Below are 23574 nucleotides of genomic sequence, written 5' to 3' on the forward strand. Positions count from 1 at the left end.
CTGCGCTTCTTCCATAGTCACATGGTTCAGGTGACCCTTCCTGTGGTTGTTGCTGGGGTTGAAGTTGTTGCGCTTGGGGGCTGGATTGTTTCCACCATTGTTCGGCTTGGGTGCCGAGTCTCTTGGCTTCGGGCACTGTTTAGCATAATGCCCTTGTTGACCACAAGTATAGCAGGTGACCCCTGGATGGTATGTGAACTCCTTGTCCCTGGCATGAAACTGTCCGACGGGCCTTGGCTCAATAGTCGTGGATTTCCTTGCGTCTGTCCTTGGGACCTCAGTCTTGCCTCGGTTGCTGCGGGCAGGAGTCGTCTTGTCCCTCTTCCGCTTACGGATATCTTCCAGACTACGGCGCTCATTCTCCAAGGTGATGGCCTTGTCCACCAGCGTCTTAAAATCCGGAAAGGTGTGCACAATCAGTTGGCATCTCAGTGCTGGTGCCAGGCCGTCCAGGAATTTTTCCATCTTCTTGCTTTCTGTCATGTGCTCGTCGTAGGCATAACGAGACAGCTGGGTGAACTGACCGTTGTATTCTGTGACTGACATGCCTCTCTGCTTCAGGTCACCGAACTCTCTCTTCTTGATCTTTAGGATGCTTCTGGGGATGTGTGCCCCACGGAAGCCTTCCTTGAACTCTTCCCAGGTGATGTTGTGTTCCCTGGGATGCATGTGTAGGAAGTTTTCCCACCATGCTGCGGCTGCTCCAGTAAGGTAGTGTGGTGCATAAAGCACCTTCTCATGATCTGAGCACTGAGCAATAATCAGTTTCCTTTCAATCTCACGAAGCCAATCGTCGGCTTCCAGTGGTCTGTCGGTGTGAGCAAAAGTTGAGGGGCGAGTCTTCTGTAACTCAGATAACTTGGAATGGGGTTGATAGGGTTCACGGTGGTTTCCCATGTTGATGACATGGTTCACCATCTCTTGGTGCTGTTGCTGGCTTTGCTCGAAGAGACGGCATACTTGAGACAGTGCTGCTTCGCTGTCCTGTTGGCTGGACTGACCCTGAGTGAAATTGTTGCTGGTCTGTGTCCCGTAAACCTCTTCTGGCTGATTGGGCATGGAGCGAGTCCACGGGCGAGACATTTTTTCTAGTCTGGGGTATTATTTGCAAAACCCATGAGAAAAACTGTGTAGCACAAGAAAAATCTCGCAAAGGCAATAATCAAAAGGCTTCAAGGTTTTCAAAGAAACACAAATGATTTTTCATGGAGAAGAAGTGCTCAACATAAAACTTACATGCGAAAAGAAAACACATGATACAGCACTCAGGATGCGCGTACACATCCTGACATGTTATTAAAACTAGCGTACTACTCCGGAAGGCAGCAAACACACCAATACAAACTAGCGTACAGGAATAAACAGCACATCATACAGGCAGACATAACACGCGGCTACTCGGTGCTCTCAGTCGGAGATGGTGAAGATCTCCTTCCCCTTGCCGATGGCAAGGCTCAGCGGTCCAGGAGAGTCAACCTCCACCTCCTCTCTAGCTGGCTCCTGGCGTGTGACGCTGCGCTGCGGTGATGGTGCGGGGGCGACTGGTGGTAGAGCATGTGCGGCAGGCGGTGCGGCTCTGACTGGACTAGGAGCGATGACTCGGTCGAACTCCTCAGTGGTAGGCAGACGGCGAGCAGTGGCCAAAATGGCCGGCACATAAGAGGCTGAAGACGAGACGAATGTCAGGGGCGGCGCCGTGTTGAGAAGCTCCTTCCTGCTGGCAGGACCGCCCCGGACTAAGTCCATGCGGGCAGCCACAAGATCATCTACGAGGTTGTCAAAAGATTCCTCCAGAGCCTTGAGATACTCCACAACCATCTCGATGGCTTCATCTCGCTCTCCCCGATGGCAGGCGAACGCATAGTGGCTGGTGTAAGGCACATGGCATGGGAGGTAGCGGTAGCGATGAGTCTTCATCATAGGAAGGATGTCCCGAAGGCGAGCTATCGCCTCACGGGCAGCCATCTGCATGGCATGCCTCTCCGTAGGCATGGCCCTTCCCACAAAACGGAAGTGGCGAGCAGCAGAACATCCTCCCTTGAATTGCACCACAGCCTGGTGCATAGACACGTCGTCACTGAGCTTGTGCTGGTAGAGTGTGAACTCCGGGCGAGCTGCTGGCCCGATCGCGAGCTTGGTGATGGAGACGAGGAGCTTGACAAACCCCTCGGGCATGTTGGTGAACACTCGGTTCTCACAGCTGCTGCCAGCCATCTACAAAAGTAGGCAAAAATTCTGAGTAGTCATTTCATAAATTTATGATGACCAACAGAAAATAGCTACAATTGCAAAATGCTAAAAAAGGACAAAAGACGCTAATAACCGATTAGCGATCGCACCTAGTGGCTTCCTACAGTCAGCCTGGCTCTGATACCAAGCTTGTCACGACCGGTTTTTCAATAAAATAATTATTGAGAGACCAATCCCTTTTACGGACCAGCGAGGAAGAATTCCTTCTCACTTGTAGACAATATCTTGGTCACAGAAGAAAAATACCAGGAGTACTAAATATAATACAAGGTTGAGCAGAGACTGCCCAACAATTTATTACATGCACGCCGCTAAAACAAGACGGCGGGTAGGGTGGCAAACTACTAACTCACGATAATAACGGTGGTGGAAATATCATAGCGAAGCGAGTGATATGATTCCAGAAGACTACAACTCTTCGAGCGTCGGAGTGAGGCTCGAGAAGACTTATAGCGGGCGGCGGAAGCGTATACAATACAAGTGACCAATATCCGGGATCGCGCAGGACTGACTGGGACTCCTCTAGGCATCGGACGCGCTATCAAACTCTTCATCCAAGAGATCGCCTTCGTCAACATCTGGCCAAATCAACAAGCCAGGTGAGTACTATGAAAGTACTCGCAAGACAGTTCGGACATAAGGTATAACAAATGTAAACATGAAGCACATGAACAAGTTAACCAGTGCGATCAGACATAGAGAAAATCAATACTAGGTGCCAAGCGAGGGTCTGAATGACGCCTTGAGCGGAAACTGCAGAATAGTAATACTGGTGCCAAACGAGTGTCTGAAAGACTCCTCGAGCGGAAAATGCGGAATAATAATACAGGTGCCAAACGAGTGTCTGAAAGACTCCTCGAGCGGAAAATGCGGAATAATAATGCGGGTGCCAAACGAGTGTCTGAAAGACTCCTCGAGCGGAAAATGCGGAATAATAATGCCACAGTCGGGCGTCGAGGCGACACTACATAAAGGGCTTGCAACAGAAAATAAAGACAGTGCATGCCACAGTCGGACGTCTGTGCGACATCACATAAAGGGCTCATATTTAAAGTAAGAAACAAGTACACGCCACAGTCGGGCGTCTGCGCGACGTCACATAAAGGGCTTATATCATAGCTCAGTAATACAATCGTTCGGGAACATAAATTATCACAAGCATGCGACAAATATAAAGTTAGTCCATCCACAGGAATAACCATAAAATTGGATTTACCACTTGAGCTTGTTCACCGGGGACAAGTTTTTCACACGGATAGATATGGATATAATGTTTACACTACTTGATCATGGATACGATGATTTGGAAAGAATTGACTCTGCAGAGTTTGTACTTAACCACAGCCAACGGACTTCAGTAGTCACGGGGACTAGTTCCGTCTACGGTGTTTTGGAAGAAACACGTCTAACCAGTACACACCCAATTCAACCATCCGAAGCCAGGGATCACCCTCGGCAACATTCAAGAAAAACCTTGAGACGGGGAGGCTACAACCTCGCGTAGCATGGGATCAAATATCTATACGCACGCTCTAAGGGGGTGCCCCCCTCTCGGTCCCAACCGGAAACACGCATGCCCCCTGACCGGATGACTGGCTTTAATCCTGGGCCAAGGTACCATCATCCCGGCCTCTCTGTTTGGTGTGTACACGGAAAGAGGTTACCAACTTACTAAACCGCATCCTGGCAATGAGACATGTGGTAGCACGAAAAGGGGAAAGAACGGTAACGTGGCTCCAACCACGTTAACGTCGGAGAAAGTCGCATGACGCAAGGCTGGTATGCTACAACAGTACCACCTTGCTGCCCTTCATGTCACCACATGATTAGGTCATCTCTCATCAGAGATCATCGCAACCTTGGAACATGCGGGAAGAGAACGATAACGTGGCTCCAACCACGTTAACGTCGGAGAAAGTCGGATGACGCAAGGCTGGTATGCTACAACAGTACCACCCTGCTGCCCTTCATGTCACCACATGATTAGGCCATCTCTCATCAGAGATCATCGCGACTTTGGAACAACCGGGTCGTTGCCTTACAAGCAACGAGGTATTTACCGACACTCATATGCCACGCACAACCTTTCAAGCGAACATGCAAAAACACTCATCATATCAATGTTCAAACATGCTTGCCTGGTTCGGAGAAGTCGGATTCTAGCTCGGCGAAGTTCGCGGCTCCTTCACCTCTTCCGGAACCTACGGCAATCACGAAACGGGTACTAACGTGAAAACCAACACTTGCACAGAAACTTTTCCAAATAATTTTCAAATAAATCCCATAAAAAAAACTAGAAAAATTTGAAGATTGTCAGAAAAAGAATCACTCAAAAATACCTTTTTATTAAAGAGTTATAAAGATTTCTGTCCAGGGACTTATCTGTAATGAAACAGAAAAGTTCCAGGGTTTTAACTGAGAAATCAGAAAACGCTTAGGTTGGGAATGCGTAAGCGCAAAGGAGAAAACGTATTTGCCCGAAGGCGCCAACAGAAAACGGTTCGGAGGAGAATAGAATAGAGGCTGACAGGCGGGGTCCACCTGTCAGGTTTAAAAAGCTCGCCGGCGCCCGAAGACTGCGGTGGACGCCGGCGTCGAACCACAGCGGGTTAGGAGAAACAGAGGGTACCAAGAGCTTCAGCGTCTTCTTCCGCGTCAGTGGGTGGTGGACTCGTCCAACGGGGAGCACCACATCGACAGCGACACTATCTCCGGCGGACGGCGGCTCGGGTGAGGATGGGGAACTCCGGTGGAGGGCTGCGAACTACGAATTGAGGCGCGGGTTAGAACGAGGGATGCAAGGTGAAGCTACTGGCAAGAGAATGGAGGCGGAGGAGCGCACACGGGGGCGAATCGGGCTGGATCCCGTGGCGGGTCGCGGCGGCCGGAGTCCAGGAAGGAGACCTCCTCGGGGCTCTACCAGTGGCTAGGCTTGCTCTAGGGGGAGTGCAGGGATGGTGGGTGCTCGAGTTGAAGCTCGGGGCCTCTATTTATAGGCAGATCGACGGGGTGGCCGTGAACGGAGAATCTCCGGCGAGCGATTACGGCGGAGCAGTGGATTGGCAGGAGGTTTGAGTGGCCAGGCAGCATCAGTGGAGGTTACTGGAGTCGTTTCACAGCTAAACGGGGTCGGTCTTGGCGTAATGGCGTCGGTCCACGGTGAGGTGACCGCACGGGCTCAACGGCGGCAGAGAGCGCGCTCCGCGCCCTGCGGTTCACGACGAGAGCGGCAGCGCGTTCGGGGGAGTGGAAGGCCACGCGGCGAGCTCCGGTGGTTTGGGCGGCGCTGGGTGGCGTCGTCGGCGCCGTGTCTCCCGCTGGCGTCCGCAAAGCCGCCGCCGGCGTCGGTCACGGGGCGGCGCACCTTCTTCTGCTCGTCGCCGACGCCCGCAAGGCGCCAGGCGTTCGTGCGGTGAAGGCGACGCGGTGGTACTGGCGAGATCGATGTCCTTCTCTGAAGAAAACGACAGCAAGCCACTGACTGAATCTCTGAATTTTTCTGAACTTGATACAGACAGTGCACTACAGGTGTTCGACAGGAGGATTTTGCAATGAGATAAATTTTTCTGGAGCTGTAACTTGGTGAGGTGACCACTCAATGCACCCAGAGGCTGTCTGATTTTACTTGGAATTTTTGGAGAAGGTTTTGAATGAATTTCACCAAATTTGACAAATCTGGTCCAAACTTGCAGCAGGTGTAGTTTGAAAATTTTGAACTGAAGACCAGTGGATCTTCATGGTTCTTGGTTGAGGGTTCAAAGGACTAGGAGGGGAAAAAGGTTTGGGGGCAAAAATCAAGACAAAAAGTGGAGTTCCTTTGCAAATCTCCAAGTGCTAGGAAAGAAGGCAGAAATTTATTTGAATAGAATATAAATGGAAATAATCACATGGGGAGGTTCAACTTGATGGATTTTATGCAAATCATGATCCAAAGGTGAGGAAAGGGTTAGGAGAGGGGATTTGCACTAAGGCTATGGCAAGAAGGAATTGTTGAAAGTGGCAAAGGATTTTCCAAAAGCCATAGTGCAAATTTCAAGGAGATTTTCAAAAGTCATTTCCCAAGTGAAAATATTTTGTCTTGAGTCCAAAATGAAAAGCAAGAATTTCCAAGACCAAAGACAGATCTTGGGTGAATCCAAATAAAACTTTTGCCATAAAAAAATATATTTGAGAGTGAGAGTTCTCTTGAAGAAAATTTTTAAATCACCTCCCTCAAGTCAAATAAAATCATTTGAAAAATCCAAATAAAAACTTGGGTGTCACAAGAGGCCCGCTCGGGGCCGCGACAAGAAGGAGGAAGATGATGATCATGACGAGGTCGACGAGTCCGGCGAGCACGAGTTCCAGAAGGCTATAGAGGCCACGTGCGTCGATGGTGGCGTGATAATCCCCAAGTGCAGGGAATCATCATAGCAATTCCAAAAGGTGGAAGTGATAAGTATGGAGTGTCGAACCCACAAGGAGCTAAAGGTAAGATCAATATTCTCTGAAGTCCTATCTGCCACTGATACGACTCTACATACACCGAACGTTTGCTTCCAACTAGAAACGAGAAATAAAACTACGTTGTGGGTATGAAGACGGTAACTTTGCATGATATCGGAGAGCTAAAATATAAAAGTAGGTGCTGTTATCATAAAGTTAGAATATATTACTAAATATTATAAATAGCGAGTGTGGAATAATGATGGATCGGTGTGCGGAATTATCCTAGGCAATTGTTAACAAGAATGGTAGTCGTCATTGCAATTTCATATGAGGGAGAGGCATAAGCTAACATACTTTCTCTTCTTGGATCATATGCACTTATGATTGGAACTCTAGCAAGCATCCGCAACTACTAATGATCATTAAGGTAAAACCCAACCATAGCATTAAAGCATCAAGTCCTCTTTATCCCATACGCAACAACCCCCTTGCTCCGATTTATGCTTCTGTCACTCAAGCAACCCACTATAAGCGAATCATAAATGTACTGCAACACCCTACAGCGGGAATCCCTCACGCTTGCGCGACACGGAGGGCACAATAGGACAGGACCAAAATAAAACATATAACTCATACCAATCTAGATCATCAATCAACCCAAAGATAAAGGATATCTACTCAAAACATCATAAGATGGCAACACATCATTGGATCATAATATGTGGCATAAAGCACCATGTTCAAGTAGGGATTACGGCGGGGTGCGGGAGAGTGGACCGCGTAAAATAGATGAGGATGGTGATATGATGGTGATGTTGATGAAGACGATCACCGCGGCGATGATTCCCCTCCCGATGGCACTCCGATGCCACCAAGAGAGAGGACGAAAGGTTCTCCCCCTTGTGCTTCCTCCTCCATGGCCTCCCCCTAGATGGGGAGAAGTTCTCCCTCTGGTCCTTGGCCTTCATGGCGATGATGGCCCCTCCGGGATCCTCCTCCATGGCCTCCGGTGATGATGGCCCCCTCCGGCAGGGTGCCAGAGAGGGCCTAGATTGATTTCTCATGGCTACAGAGGCTTGCGGCGGTGGAACTTCCGATATCGGTTAATTTCTGGGGGTTTTTGTATTTATAGGAATTTTTTGCGTTGGTTTCACGTCAGGGGGGTCTCCAAGTCGTCCACGAGGCAGGGGCCCATGCTTAGGGGGGGTGTGCGCGCCCCCCACCCTCATGGACAGCCCGGGACTCTACTGGCCCAGGGGCTTCTTTTGGTCCATAAAAAATCAACAAAAAATTGGCACGTCAATTGGACTCCGTTAGATATTCCTTTTCTGTAAAACTCAAAAAACAAGGAAAAAATAGAAACTGGCACTGGGCTCTAGGTTAATAGGTTAGTCCCAAAAATCATATAAGATAGCATATAAATGCATATAAAACATCTAAGATGGATAATATAATAGCATGAATATTTCATAAATTATAGATAGGTTGGAGACGTATAAGCATCCCCAAGCTTAATTCATGCTCGTCCTCGATAAAACTTTTCTAGCATCATTATATGTGAATGCTAGCAGGTGCACAAGTTTGATCAATTATAATTTTAATCACCTTTTCTAGCATCATTATATGTCATAACAGTAGCTCATCTCATAAAACTTTTCATGATCAAGTAACAAGCTATTCACATGTTAAAGTATAGATCATACACTTTCTTGAAAACTAACAAACAATGCTCTTAGTCATCAAACAATTGCAATTCATCTTATTTTCAGGAAGGGTCTATGTCAGAGCTTTGATTTAGCAAACTCCACATACTCAACTATCATTTAATCTTTCGCAATTGCTAACACTCACGTGATATTTATGGGTTCAAAGTTTTAATCGGACATAGATAAAGATAGGGGCTTATTGATTCGCCTCCCAACCTTTTACCTCAAGGGTAATGTCAACAATAATAGTTCATGATAACTTACATCCAATTGGATATATATATATATATATATATATATATATATATATATATATATATATATATATATATATATATATATATCAGGATCTTTCCAACACAATGTGCTTGCTAAAGGATAAAATGTAAAAAGAAAAGGTGAAGATCACCATGACTCTTGCATAAGGTAGAAGATAAAAGTAAAAGATAGGCCCTTCGCAGAGGGAAGCAGAGGTTGTCATGTGCTTTTAAGGTTGGATGCACAAAATCTTAATGCAAAAGAATGTCACTTTATATTGCCTCTTGTGATAGAGACCTTTATTATGCAGTCTGTCGCTTTTATTTCTTCCCTATCACAAGTTCGTATAAAGCTTATTTTCATTGCACTAATAGATCATACATATTTAGAGGGCAATTTTTATTGCATGCACTGATGACAACTTACTTGAAGGATCTTACTCAATCCATAGGTAGGTATGGTGGACTGTCATGGCAAAACTAGTTTAAGGGATATTTGGAAGCACAAGTAGTATCTCTACTAGGTGCAAAGAATTTGGCTAGCATAAGGGAGAAAGGCAAGCTCAGCATGTTGGATGATCCATGACAATATATTTTATTTCGGATATAAGAAAACATAACCCAGTACGGTGCCTTCCTTGTCCAACATCATCCTTTTAGCATGTCGTATTTTAATGAGTGCTCACAATTACAAAATATGTCAAAGATAGTATATTTATATGTGAAATCTCTCTTCCTTCAATATTCTTTCATGAATTGTTCAAGTGACCAATTCTGAGTTTGCTAACCTTCAATAAGTTTACTACCTATACTTATTATGTCTGAAGTCATTACTCCCCATGTTATAAGCATATGAAACATATATAAATTCAGATTTGTGATATTCAATTCATTCAACCATTTACTCATAGGATATACGTGAAGCACGTGAGTAAATGACAAACTACTCCAAAAAGATATAAGTGAAGAACACTGAGTAGGCAAATAATTAACTAGCCAAGGGAGGATTCTATTTCATTCAATATTTCAGATCCAATGATCTTATTCAAACAGCAAGTAAAAATGAAAATACGCTCCAAGCAAAACACATATCATGTAACGAATAAAAATATAGCTCCGAGTAAGGTATACCGATAGTTTTGAAGACGAAAGAGGGGACGCCTTCCGGGGCATCCCCAAGCTTAGGCACTTGAGTCTTCCTTGAATATTACCTTGGGCTGCCTTGGGCATCCCCAAGCTTAGGGTCTTTCCACTCCTTATTCTCTCATATTGATATCTCACCCAAAGCTTGAAAACTTCAATCACACAAAACTTAACGAAACTTTGTGAGATAGGTTACTATGATAAAGAGTAAACCATTCACTTTGATACTGTAAAAGACGAGGTTCATAATTGTTCCCACACAATGCCTACTGTACCATATCATTTCTACAATTTATATTGAGAAATATAAGCCATAGAAACTAGAAAACAAGCAAACTATGCAATGAAAACAGAATCTGTCAGAAACAGAACAGTCTGTAATGATCTGAACAGAAACCATACTTCTGCTACTCCAAAAATTATGAAATAAACTGGCGGACGTGAGGAATTTGTCTATTAATATTATTCAAAAAGAATCAACTCAAAAGCACTCTTCTGTAAAAACAATGACAGCTAATCTCGTGAGCGCAAAGTTTCTGTTTTTTTACATCAAGATCACATTAACTTTCACCCAAGTCTTCCCAAAGGTCTTACTTGGCACTTTATTGAAACAAAAGCTATAAAACAAGATTACTACAGTAGCTTAATCATGTAAACACACAGAAACAGTAAGGGTAAATATTGAGTAGTCTCCCAACAAGCGCTTTTCTTTAATGCCTTTTAGCTAGGCGTGATGATTTCAATGATGCTCACATAAAAGATAAGGATTGAAACATAAAGAGAGCATCATGAAGAATATGACTAGCACATTTAAATCTAACCCACTTCCTATGACTAGGGATTTTGTGAGCACACAATTTATAGGAACAAGAATCAACTAGCATAGGAAGGCAAAACAAGTATAACTTCAAAACTTTAAGCACATAGAGAGGAAACTTGATATTATTGCAACTCCTACAAGCATATATTCCTCCCTCATAATAATTTTCAGTAGCATCATGAATGAATTCAACAATATAACCATCACATAAATCATTCTTTTCATGATCTACAAGAATAGAAATTTTTCTACTCCCCACATAAGCAAAATTCTTCTAATTCGGAATAGTGGGATCACTAATTCCTAAAGTTGACACTTTTCCAAACCCGCTTTAGATGATAGTATTATTCGTACTCCAAAAGATATAATTGAGGTTCATGGAGAATTCTTTAATTAATATATACTAACAAATATCCAAGCTCAAAATATATAAGTGAAGCACACGAAGCATTCTATAAAACCATACTCAAATGATTTAAGTGAAGCACAAAGAGCGATTCTATAAGATCATACTTAAAAGATATAAGTGAACAACATGAAGTATTCTATAAATCAATGAGGGGCTATCTCATACTATCTTGGTTCTTAAAGGAAAAAAACATGAAGGACAAAAATCATGTGAACAAAACAAAAACCGAGGTATACCGATATTTGTTGAAGAAGATAGATGGGATGCCAACCGGGGCATCCCCAAGCTTAGATGCTTGAGTATCCTTGGATAATTTACTTGGGGTGCCTTGGGCATCCCCAAGTTTGAATTCTTGCCTCTCTTTATTCTTCTCACATTAGTAACTCCTTGTTCTTCGAACACTTCATCCACACAGAACTTTAACAAAAACTTTGTGAGATCCGTTAGTGTAATAAAGCAAACTACCACTTTAAGTTACTGTAATTAACTCATTATTTATTTATATTGGTGTTGAACCTACTGTATTCAAACTTCTCTATGGTCCATACCCCCCGATACTAGCCATAGATTCATCAAAACAAGCAAACAACACACGAAAAACAGAATCTGTCAAAAACAGGACAGTCTGTAGTAATCTGGAAGTTTAGTAAACTTCTGTAACTCCTAAAATTATTCAATAAATTTTAAAATTTTAAAAATTTGTACATAAGTAATGTGCAAAAAATTTCAGACCCATTTGACCTTCCAGTAAAAATATGTAAATTCACGCACTACAGACAAAGTTTCTGTTTTTGTTCTGCACATAGTAAACAAGCAATCTAATCATCCTAAAACCAAAGCTTGGCACATTATTTTTATAAAACAATGGATATATACAAGGGGATAATTATTTACAGAGAAACTTCCATGAAAAATTCTACATTGTTTCCGTGAGCATGAACACAAGTGCTCAAGGTCGACCCTCACTTCTTCAATGCAAAACTTTCCAATCACTTCTTTTTTTGAAAAAAAAATTAAGCATGAGAGGCAAGTAACTTTTTTTTTGTATTTTCATTCTTTAATTTTTTTGTATGTTTCACCCACAACTAAACATAAACAAAAAGGTAAAACAAAATCTACTTAGTGAAGAAAGCAAACAAGCGCACACGAGAATATCAACCCCACACTATTGCTCCTCGGCAATGGCGCCAGAAAAGAGCTTGATAATCCCGAAGTGCAGGGAATCATTGTAGCAATTCCCAAAGGTGGAATTGATAAGTATGGAGTGTCGAACCCACAAGGAGCTAAAGGTAAGATCAATATTCTCTCAAGTCCTATCTGCCACTGATACGACTCTACGTACACCGAACGTTTTCTTCCAACTAGAAACGAGAAATAAAACTACGTTGTGGGTATGAAGAGGATAACTTTGCATGATATCGGAGAGCTAAAATATAAAAGTAGGTGCTGTTATCATAAAGTTAGAATATATTACTAAAAATTATAAATAGCGAGTGTGGAATAATGATGGATCGGTGTGCGGAATTATCCTAGGCAATTGTTACAAGACCGGTAGTCGTCATTGCAATTTCATATGAGGGAGAGGCATAAGCTAACATACTTTCTCTTCTTGGATCATATGCACTTATGACTGGAAGTCTAGCAAGCATCCGCAACTACTAAAGATCATTAAGGTAAAACCCAACCATAGCATTAAAGCATCAAGTCCCCTTTATCCCATACGCAACAACCCCCTTACTCAGGTTTATGCTTCTATCACTCAAGCAACCCACTATAAGCGAATCATAAATGTATTGCAACACCCTATAGCGGGAATCCCTCACGCTAGCGCGACACGGAGGTCACAATAGGACAGCACCAGAATAAAACATACAACTTGTACCAATCTAGATCATCAATCAACCCAAAGACAAAGGATATCTACTCAAAACATCATAAGATGGCAACACATCATTGGACCATAATATGTGGCATAAAGCACCATGTTCAAGTAGGGATTACAGCGGGATTCGGGAGAGTGGACCGCGTAAAAAAGATGAGGATGGTGATATGATGGTGATGTTGATGAAGACGATCACCACGGCGATGATTCCCCTCCCGATGGCACTCCGACGCCACCAAGAGAGAGGAGGAGAGGTTCTCCCCCTTGTGCTTCCTCCTCCATGGCCTCCCCCCTAGATGGGGAGAAGTTCTCCCTCTGGTCCTTGGCCTTCATGGCAATGATGGCCCCTCCGGGATCCTCCTCCATGGCCTCCGATGATGATGACCCCATCCGGCAGGGTGCCAGAGAGGGCCTAGATTGATTTCTCGTGGCTACAGAGGTTTGCGGCGGCGGAACTTCCGATCTCGGTTAATTTCTGGGGGCTTCTGTATTTATAGGAATTTTTGGCGTTGGTTTCATGTCAGGGGGGTCTCCGAGTGGTCCACGAGGCAGGGGCCCACGCCCAGGGCGGGTAGGCGCGCCGCCCACCCTCGTGGACAGCCCGGGACTCTTCTGGCCCAACTCTTTTGCTCCAAGGGCTTCTTTTGGTCCATAAAAATCAACAAAATTTGCACGTCAATTGGACTCCGTTTGATATTCCTTTTCTATAAAACTCAAAAACAAGGAAAAAACAGAAACAGACACTGGACTCTAGGTTAATAGGTTAGTCTCAAAAATCATATAAAATAGCATATAAATGCATATAAAACATCTAAGATGGATAATATAATAGCATGAATACTTCATAAATTATAGATACGTTGGAGACGTATCATGGCGCCTCGCTGCACACCTCTCACCGCCAACTGAAGCAGTGGGCGCGTGAGGTCACTGCGGCGGAGCCACTGAAGCCACTGAAGTGGTCCCGCACACCCATTGTTTTCGACACCGAGGACCAGCCTGACCGCACGACTGCGGTCGGGTGTCTGCCATTGTTGGTTTCCCCAACAATACGAACCTCAAGGTGACGAAGATACTGGTCGATGGTGGGGCCGGTCTGAACTTGATCTCGCCCGCTGTGATCAAGATGCTGGAGATTCCTGATGGAGACCTCAAGGAGACGGGCACGTTTCAAGGGGTCAACCCGGGAAGGAGCCAGCCTAAAGGTAAAATCACGCTGCCCATTACATTTGGGGGCAAGCTGAACTATAGGACGGAGAAAATTGTCTTTGATGTCGCCGAGATGCCCTTGCCATACAATGGGATCCTTGGCCGCCCAGCACTGGCCAAGTTCATGGCGGCGTCCCACTACGCCTACAACACGCTGAAGATGCCGCGGCCGCTGACCATCATCATCGTCCCCTCCGGCAAGAAAGATGCGCTCATCTGCACCGATCAACTCTACTGAGAGGCGGTTGCAGCAACTGCCGTCAAGGCACTTGCTCCTGCCGCTGAAGCTCCAGGGAGGAAGAAGGCCGGCGAGACCTCTTCCGGCAAGACCTCTTGCACCCACCCCGGCAAGCGCACCTCTTCAGAGTGCTGTGCTCCTATTGAGGACGTGCCAGAGAGCTCCACTGGCAAGAGCAAGAAGTCCAAGGCTGCACCACCAGAAACCAAGAAGGTGCCCGTCAAGGAGGAGAGCACGGGCAGGGCTTTCACCATAAGCTCCAACCTTGACAGCAAATAGGAAAGCGCGCTCGTCGCCTTCCTGTAGGCGAATGTCGATGTGTTTGCATGGCAAGCATCCAACATCCCCGCTGTTCCCAGGGAGGTGATTGAGCACCATCTTGCTGTCTGTCCTCATGCGCGGCCCGTCAAGCAGAAGGTCAGGAAGCAAGCTTTGGAGCGACAAGAGTTCATCATAGAAGAGATCATGAAGTTGGAGGTGGCAGGCCTGGTCAGAGGAGTACTCCACCCCACGTGGTTGGCCAATCCGCTGGTGGTGCGTAAGGCAAAAGGGAAGTGGAGACTGTGTATTGACTACACAGATATCAATAAAGCTTGTCCAAAGGATCCTTTCCCCTGCCACGCATCGACCAGATTGTAGACTCCACTGCCGGGTGTGACCTGCTGTCATTCCTTGACGCCTATTCCGGATACCACCAGATCTTCATGATGAAAGAAGACGAAGAGAAGACCGTGTTCATCACCCCATGTGGTACGTACTGCTTTGTACGGATGCCTTTCGGGTTGAAGAGCGCTAGTTCGACGTTTGCCCGAGCGGTCCAAATTGGTTTTGAGCCCCAACTGCATAGAAATATGGATGACATAGTGCTCAAAACCAAGGACAGGACCACGCTTGTACAAGACATAGAAGAAACATTTGCAAATCTGCGCAAGATCAACCTCAAGCTCAACCCAGAGAAGTGTGTGTTCGGTGTCCCGTCTGGCAAACTTCTTGGGCTCTTTGTGTCTCAGCACGGAATCGAAGCAAATCCCGACAAGATCAAGGCGATCGAGCAGGTTGAAGCACCGAAGCGGGTCAAAGACGTCCGTAGGCTCGCCGGCTGCATTGTCGCCCTGAGTAGGTTCATCTCCAAATCTGCTGAGCGCGCCCTCCCCTTTTTCAAAGTCCTGAAAAAGGCGGGTCCAGTAAAGTGGACTCCGGAGGCAGAGGCTGCGCTGCAAGATTTGAAGAGGTATCTCTCCTCCACGCCGATACTAGTCGCGCCCAAACCACAAGCGCCGTTGCTGCTATACTTGGCAGCAACGAATCAAGTGGTCAGTGCCATGCTGGTGGCGTAGAGGGAACTTGAGGAAGAGGCAGCAGTAGCAACGGAGTCATTGGGTGGCGAGCCGGGGCCCTCCCCGGCAGTGTCTGCCGCCTGCAAGGCGGAACCCCCGGCGAGGCCCGGTCCCGGCAAGGCGGAGTCTGCGCAGATAGGGGAAGTTGAACAGAAGAAGAAGATGGTGCGGCACCCAGTTTATTTTGTTAGCTCCCTCTTGCAGGGGGCTAGGTCAAGATATTCTGGTATGCAGAAGCTACTTTTCGGCCTCCTCATGGCCATGAGAAAGTTGCGCCACTATTTCCAAGCACATGAGATCACCATTGTGACAGCCTCCCGTTGCGACGGATCTTGCACAACCCGGATGCGACTAGGAGGATAATGGAGTGGGCATGGGAGGTGTCAAGCTTTGGCCTCCAGTTTGAGAGTACTTCGACGATCAAGAACCGAGCCTTGGCAGAGTTCATAGCAGAATGGACAGTAACGCCCGATGAAGAAGTTCAAGAGACCACCCTTACCAGCAAGGAAATGTGCCGCAATTGGATTATGTACTTTGATGGAGCTTTCTCACTACAAGGTGCTGGTGCCGGCGTACTACTCGTCGCACCCACCAGAGAACACCTCAAGTATGTGGTGCAGATGCATTTTCCCCGGGAAGAATCGACGAACAACACGGCGGAGTACGAGGGATTGCTCGCCGGTCTCAGGATCGCGGCAGACCTTGGAATCAGGAAGCTCGTCATCAGAGGTGATTCGCAGATCATCATCAAGCAAGTCAACAAGGAGTACCAGAGCCCGTTGATGGAAGCCTATGTGGATGAAGTGAGGAAGTTGGAAGAGCGTTTTGACGGACTGCAAGCAGAGCATGTCCCCCGAGCGAAAAACAACATTGCCGACTACCTGTCAAAACACGCTACCCTCAAGTTGCCTGTGGAACCAGGTACCTTTGTGCTTCAATTAACTCAGCCATCCGTTGAACCATCGGCGGGGCAGAACAAACGAAGGAAGGTGGGCCCCGGCAAGTACTTTCCTGCTGAGCTCCCAGGAGCCGCCGGCAAAGGACGTTGCCGGGAGTCCCAAGCTTGCCGGAGAGCAGCAACCCTCGGCAGGGCCTCACGCCCTAGCCATAGAAGCAGCTACCCTCACGGCTGAAGATGAGCCTTTAGATATTGCCGTCGAGCCCCAGGCTCCAGCATGGGCGCAGCGCACTGTCGGGTGGTAGGTGCGACATATGCCAACGGGTGGCTTATCATTGTGGGAGCCAGTAAAACATCGCCGGTTCCTGGAAACGGGATGAGGCAAAGACATGCACGCCGGCGGATCTTACCCAGGTTCGGGGCTCTCCGTGGAGATAACACCCCTAGTCCTACTCTGCGGGGTCTCCGCATGATCACTAGATCAATACAAGTAGCTACAAGCGCTCCTTGAGCTGTTTGGCTAGAGGAAGAGGAAGGACAAGGCTAGCTCTCCTTTTCTCTCTAGGTGGTGTGTGAAATTCTATGAGATCAACCCTTTGCATGGGTGCCCTGGGGGGTTTATATAGGCCTACAGTGGTAATCTGGCTGGGCCCGGGTCGCAGCCGTCAGTGTCTATGCTCGTCGGCTTCTCCGCCGGTCATTGGGGCCCGCCGGCTGCCAGCCTCTTGGCCGGCAGGCCGGCCCCACCGCTTGGGGGCTTTGTCGGCGGCTAGTTAGTGTTGCCTCACCTCTGATGACGAGGGCTTCGTCGAGGTAAGCGTGGCTACAGTGTCGCCGCCTTGCGAGCTCTCACTGTAGCCTTACCTTGTCTTGTCTCCTTAATGAGGCACATGCTTCGAGGGAGGGAGGCCGCCGGCTATTGGGAGCCGGCCACACTCCTGGCCAATTAGAGGGGGCTAGGCCGCCTTCTGGTGTCTCTCTTGCAAAGGGGCCCGCTGCCCACAGGCCGTACTGGCGCCTGTCGTGGGTGACATCGAGGCCAACATGGCTACAGTGCCGCGCCGGACGGGGGATGGCTTGCCCGTGCGGCGCCCTGTGGCCATGCCTGTTCCGGGATTCGGGGGTAGTGGGTTGTACTGCGGCCACACCCCATCCTATCGCCGTGTTGTGGGTACAGTATTAGTGGGTGCAGTCTTGGCCGGCTTCTGGGAGCCGGCTTTCTTCGCGGCCGGCTTATGGGAGTCGGCTTTCTTCATGGCCGGCTTCTGGGAGTCGGTCCTCTTGGGGCCGGCTCCCTGGAGTCGGCTATCTCGTATCTTTCTTGGAGGAGGTTTCTGAGGCTGGGTCGCCTTCTGGGGGTCGGCCCTCGGCCGGGGGAAGGCGATCCTATGCTTTGTATGCTTGAAGGCTTGAATGGCCTGGTAATTTTTCGAAGAGCCAGGGGGAGTCGGTTAGGCTACCCGTGGCCATTTACTCCGACACCCACCGTCCGTTTCCTCCAAACAGGAGAGCTCCCCGAGGAGCAGGAAGAAGCAGAAAAAGTAGCCCGTCGGTCCGACATGTACCAGTTTGTGGATGATGCCCTCTATAGAAGGAGACCGAACGGTGTGAAATTGCAGTGCATCCCTCGGGAGGACGGACTGAGGCTGTTGGTAGAGATACATGGAGGCATGTGTGGCCCCCACATAGGGTCGAGGGCTCTTGCTGGCAAAGCATTCCGACAAGGTTTCTGCTGGCCCACCGCCCTCTAGGATGCAACTGCACTAGTAACCAAGTGTGAAGCATGCCAGTTCCATTCAAAGAAGCTTCATCAACCAGCCCAAGATCTTCAGACAATCCCTCTTTCCTGACCATTTTCGGTCTGGGGGCTCGACATACTGGGCCCCTTTCCCCGTGCTGTCGGGGGCTTTGAGTACTTGTACGTCGCAATCGACAAATTCACAAAGTGGCCGGAAGTGGAGCGAGTGAGAAAGGTGACAACCCAATCAGCCGTCAAGTTATTCAAGGGACTAGTCTGCCGTTTCGGTGTACCGAATAGAATCATCACCGACAATGGCACACAGTTCACGAGCCGCACCTTCATGCAGTACATTCAAGACCTCAGCAGCAAGGTGTGTTTCGCTTCTGTTTCCCATCCCAGAAGTAACGGCCAAGCTTAGAGGGCAAATGCGGAAGTGCTGTGAGGCCTCAAGACCAGAACTTTTGACAAGTTGCACAAGTGCGGAAGGCGCTGGATTGATGAGTTGCCAACGCTTCTTTGGTCAATTAGAACGACACCAAATCGAGCCACTGGCCAGACACCCTTTGCCCTGGTATACGGGGCAGAAGCAGTTCTCCCTACTGAACTCACATATAGGTCACCTCAAGTGCTCGCTTATGAGGAGCTTGAGCAAGAGCAGTTGCACCAAGATGATGCGACGCTCCTTGAGGAAGATCGTCTTCGGGCTGCTGTGTCGGCCGCCCACTACCAGCAAGCCTTGCGCCGCCATCATAGCCGCAAGGTTCACACCCGGAGCTTTGAGGAAGGCGACCTTGTTCTTCGGCGGATTCAATCCACCAAGAATTCAAACAAGTTGACGCCAAAGTGGGAAGGCCCTTATCGGGTAATATGAGTCACCAGGCCTGGCGCAGTCCGCCTGGAGACCGAGGATGGCATTCCGGTGAGCAACTCCTGAAATATCAAACATCTTTGCAAGTTTTACCCCTAAGGCGCGGTTGCCGGGAGCCCCGGCAACACCCGTTGTGTACTAGCCTTGCTGGCAAGGCATGTAACCCTATGTACGGAGCCAGGCGCAGACCCTGTGCGTAGTCAGGGAAAAGGAATCCCTTTGTATGTATAGTTTCCTGTTGATTTCCATGTTTATGTGTATACATATATGCATGCTTGTCCAGGGTACTGTACTGCTTTTTCATTCCAGTAAATGTTAGTAAACCATCGAGGTTCCATGCTCTTGCCCTCTCTTCTTTCCAGCTATGGCAAGGACGCATGATCCCGCCAAGGACCCGGCTCCGGCAAGAAGTTGAGAAGACCACCCGGCATGGCGATTAGAATTCATAACATGTGACTTGTGCATTAGAAAACCTCGCCACTCTTCTTTAAAGACTCGGGGGCTCCCATTTCTGACCCGAACACTGCTTCGGTCAGAGTGGCCGTGGTGACCCTTGTCAAAAAGAGGAGGACAGGGGGCTGGGCCCTTTGTCTGTAACCCGGTAGATATGATTCTCCGGCAGGCAAGAGGCTCCGGCAAGGTGGCTTGCTGGAAGGACTCGTTTATTTACACTAAGGAGGCATTTCGCCTCCGCACGAACATACACGTGCACGAGTTCCCAGCAAGGCTAGACTTTTTCATTAATATGCTGATGCAAGTACAAAGGTTACAGGACACAAGCATGGGCTCGAGAGATTATATTATCTAGAAATTAAGATTCGGCAAGTGCCTACAATTTAAAAAGAAAGATAGGATCCCTGTGATCTCCGTTCTTGCCCCATTCCTCCTAGGTGCGGCAGATAAAGCCAAAAAGGAAGAACACGCCGATGGAGAGCTTGACGAGGAAGACCCTCGGCAGGGCGCAGAGCCGAGGGAGGAGGGCGGCACGGTCAGTCGGAGTCGGAGTCAGCATCCTCCCGCTTGACACCCTCGTTGTCGATGTCGCTGTCCTCCTCGTCACTCCCACTCGAGGAGGAGGTTTCACTGTTGGAGGAGCTCTCCACGCAACACATTAGGCGAGTTCCCAAGAGCATGAAGACCTTGACGTAGCGCAGGCCATTCTCCATCAACTTAAATTGGAGAACGAGCCCCTCCGACCGGCTATGGGCGCGAGCGAAGGTCTTCCACCCACAGAGGAGGTACATGACATGAGGGGCGGGGAAGTCGACATCGACCCGTATGCTGCCATTCCCGCATCCCCTCATATGTAGCCTCAAGACCTGAGCCGGGTCAAGCTCCATCTCCCGAGCGAACGGAGTGGGGAGACGAAGACGACTGTGCACCGGCCCGCGCAGCCTGATGTAGAACTCGCGGGGCTGGTCTTCGACATGGCCTTCCATTGGAGGAGGGGCCGCTGGCGGAGGCGAGGCCGGTGCGCTGCCCCGTCCTCCTCTTCCCCGAGCGCCACGGCGGCCTCGGCCTCGCCCCCTTCTTCTTCCTCTCACGGCCGGCTCCGCCGCCACGAGTTCTTGGGAAGGAAGGGCGTGCTAGCAAGCAGAGACCCTCGTCGCCGCCGTCGAAGCACCGGCACGCCCTGTTGCCATGGCGAAGGGAAGAAAGGGATCAAGGTGGAGGGAGATGAACGTTGAAGGATTGAAGGACGCTGTCCCCCACCCCCCTCTTCTTATAAAAGGGCGGGGCCTAGGCACGGCCGCCCCACTCAACCAATCAGGCCGCCAAGGGGCGCAGGGAATCGGGACCGACCCGCTGCTCCAATCAGTGACGGCCCGGTTTCCCGCCTCGACATTATGGCCCGCGCCCTTCGCGTCCACCACCTGCCTCCTAGGGGCATGAAGGACACGTGGCGAACGAACCGGAATCAAGAAGACAACTGAAGCGATAGTATTCTACCCCGTGACCGTGGGGCGCGGGCGCCTTGAAGGCCGCGACCCGAGTCCTCTTAGTAAATGAGTCGCGCCCCTGCGTTTTCCTCCTTTTATGGGGAAGGCGCGGGCCGCCTCTCTACCATTCACCACGATGTGACGCATGCGTACGGGAACCGCCCCATGCATGACCCCCACGGCACGCACGACCCCCACGTCGCGCATTCAACGCGGGTCGTGGGGAAGCGCAGCAGGCGAGGGAGTTACTGCAGTAAAAACTCTGCCGCATGCGCGCCCGCGCACCATTCTGGGCCTGGCCCAATAACGCCCCACGCTTATATGTGGCCCAGGCCCGGGGGCTACTGTTGGTGTACACCCCTTTACTTATGCGCGGGCAGTTGCAGCCCCACCTGAGGCCACGCTTGGCGAGGCAGAGGAAGCAAAGACACAAGATGGGCGAAGCAACGCCAAGCCAGAGACACGAAGAGTAGAAGGGCGAGGTGAGTTCCCCCAGCAAGGCCCTTGCCGGGGCGGCCTCCACAGCCCCGGCAAGAACCTTGCCGGGGCAAATTGCCCGGCACCAACAGGACTGCCACCCTTGGGCCTGAGAGTTCCAAACGCCCTCAACCACATTGGAACCAAATCTCAGGAGGCGCCTCCGTGGTGGCATGCAGATCTTTCTAAAGACCAGAAGCACACAAGACTAGATGATAACCAGAAGACGACGATCCTCGGCAAGATCCTTGCCGGGGATACCCACGAAACCCCCAGCAAGACCCTTGCCGGGGACGACCATGATGCCATGGCAAGACCCTTGCCGGGGCCCCGGCAAAACTCTTGCCGAAGACATCTGCGGGGTCGCAGCCCGGCCCGCACGCACCAAGACTCCACCGCCGTTCCCATGCAGCTACCAGCCCTCCAACTAGGCGAGCACCTGCGTGGCGATGTGCGGCCTCTAGGCCAACTCAGCAAGCACCTGCCTGGTGGCTTGCAGATCTTCGCGAAGACTCTGCCACTGCATCAACTCAGCAGCCAGCCAACCAGCGTGGCACTACACGCCTTGTCAGCTCAGACGCGCGTCGAAGCCAGGCGAAGCGGCGACAGTTGGGACGAGCTTCCTTGCCGTCCCCGATAAAGCAAGAAGGGCACGTCAGCAGCGCATTAAATGCGTTTGTCCTACGGTGCCAGAGGATAGACTCGACCACTGTATAGCGTTTCACCTCCTGTGTGCCACTGTGGCAGCCCCTTTGTCTATTAAAGGAGGCCCGCAGCGTACTGAGAGGGGATTCAGACTTTTTGGACCCTGCACGCCTTGTAGCTAGTCCAAGAACACAAGATAAACAAAAACCAGCAGGAGTAGGGTATTACGCATTGCATGCGGCCCGAATCTGGATAACCCCCTGCCTTGTTCTTCTAATCCCGCTCTTCCCATAGCCCCACGCCCACCAACCGTAGCAAAAGGGATTCTTCGTGGTCCCATAGGTGTCGTATCCCCCAACAATGGTGGTATCCTGATCGAAGATCGATCTTGGAGAATACTTTAGCTCCTTGCAGCTGGTCAAACATATCGTTGATCATCGGTAGTGGGTACTTGTTCTTGATCGTCACTTCATTCAATGCCTGATAATCAACAATCATTCTCAAAGATCCATACTTCTTCTCAACTAAGAGCACTGGGGCTCCCCACGGTGATGAACTTGGTCGGATATAACCTTTCTACAATAACTCCTTAATCTGCTTCTTAATTTCCTCCAGATCATTTGCGGGTATCTGATACGGTCTCTTCGATATTGGTCCGGTGCCTGGCAACAACTCTATCAAAAACTCTATATCTCGATCTGGCGGCATGCCTGGTAGTTCCTATGGAAATACATCCGGGTAATCCTTCACAACAGGCAGTTCTTCCTGAACAACTCCCGAGAGGGAATTTACTTGGGTCCTCCTTGGCGCATGCCTAGATACATACTTGATCCTCTTTCCCTCCGGGGTGGTGAGTAAAATTGACTTGCTAGCACAGTTGATGTTTCCTCCATACTTCGATATCCAATCCATGCCTAGTATTATATCCAATCCTTGTGACCCCAAAATTATTAGGTCTAAGGGGAAAACATGGCTACTAATGGTTAAGGGTAACCGATCACACCATCGGTTGGCCATATACTCTGCTCCTCGCAAGCTTACTAGCATGGGTAACCTAAGGGCTATGGTTGGCAACTTAAACTTGTCCACAAATCCCCTTGATATGTATGAAAGCGATGCACCACTGTCAAAAAGAACGAGAGCGGTAAATGACTTAATCAAAAACTTACCAATCACTGCGTCAGGCTAATCTTGAACTTCCTCCATGTTGATGTGGTTCACCCGACCTCTGGTGAAGGGATTGGGCTTCTTCCCAGAGTTTCCATTTCCATTGCCATTCTTCAACTCAGAACAATCATTGGCGTAATGTCCAGTCTTCCCGCACTT

Source organism: Aegilops tauschii, chromosome 3, assembly GCF_002575655.3.
Source record: "Aegilops tauschii subsp. strangulata cultivar AL8/78 chromosome 3, Aet v6.0, whole genome shotgun sequence".
NCBI lineage: Eukaryota > Viridiplantae > Streptophyta > Magnoliopsida > Poales > Poaceae > Aegilops > Aegilops tauschii.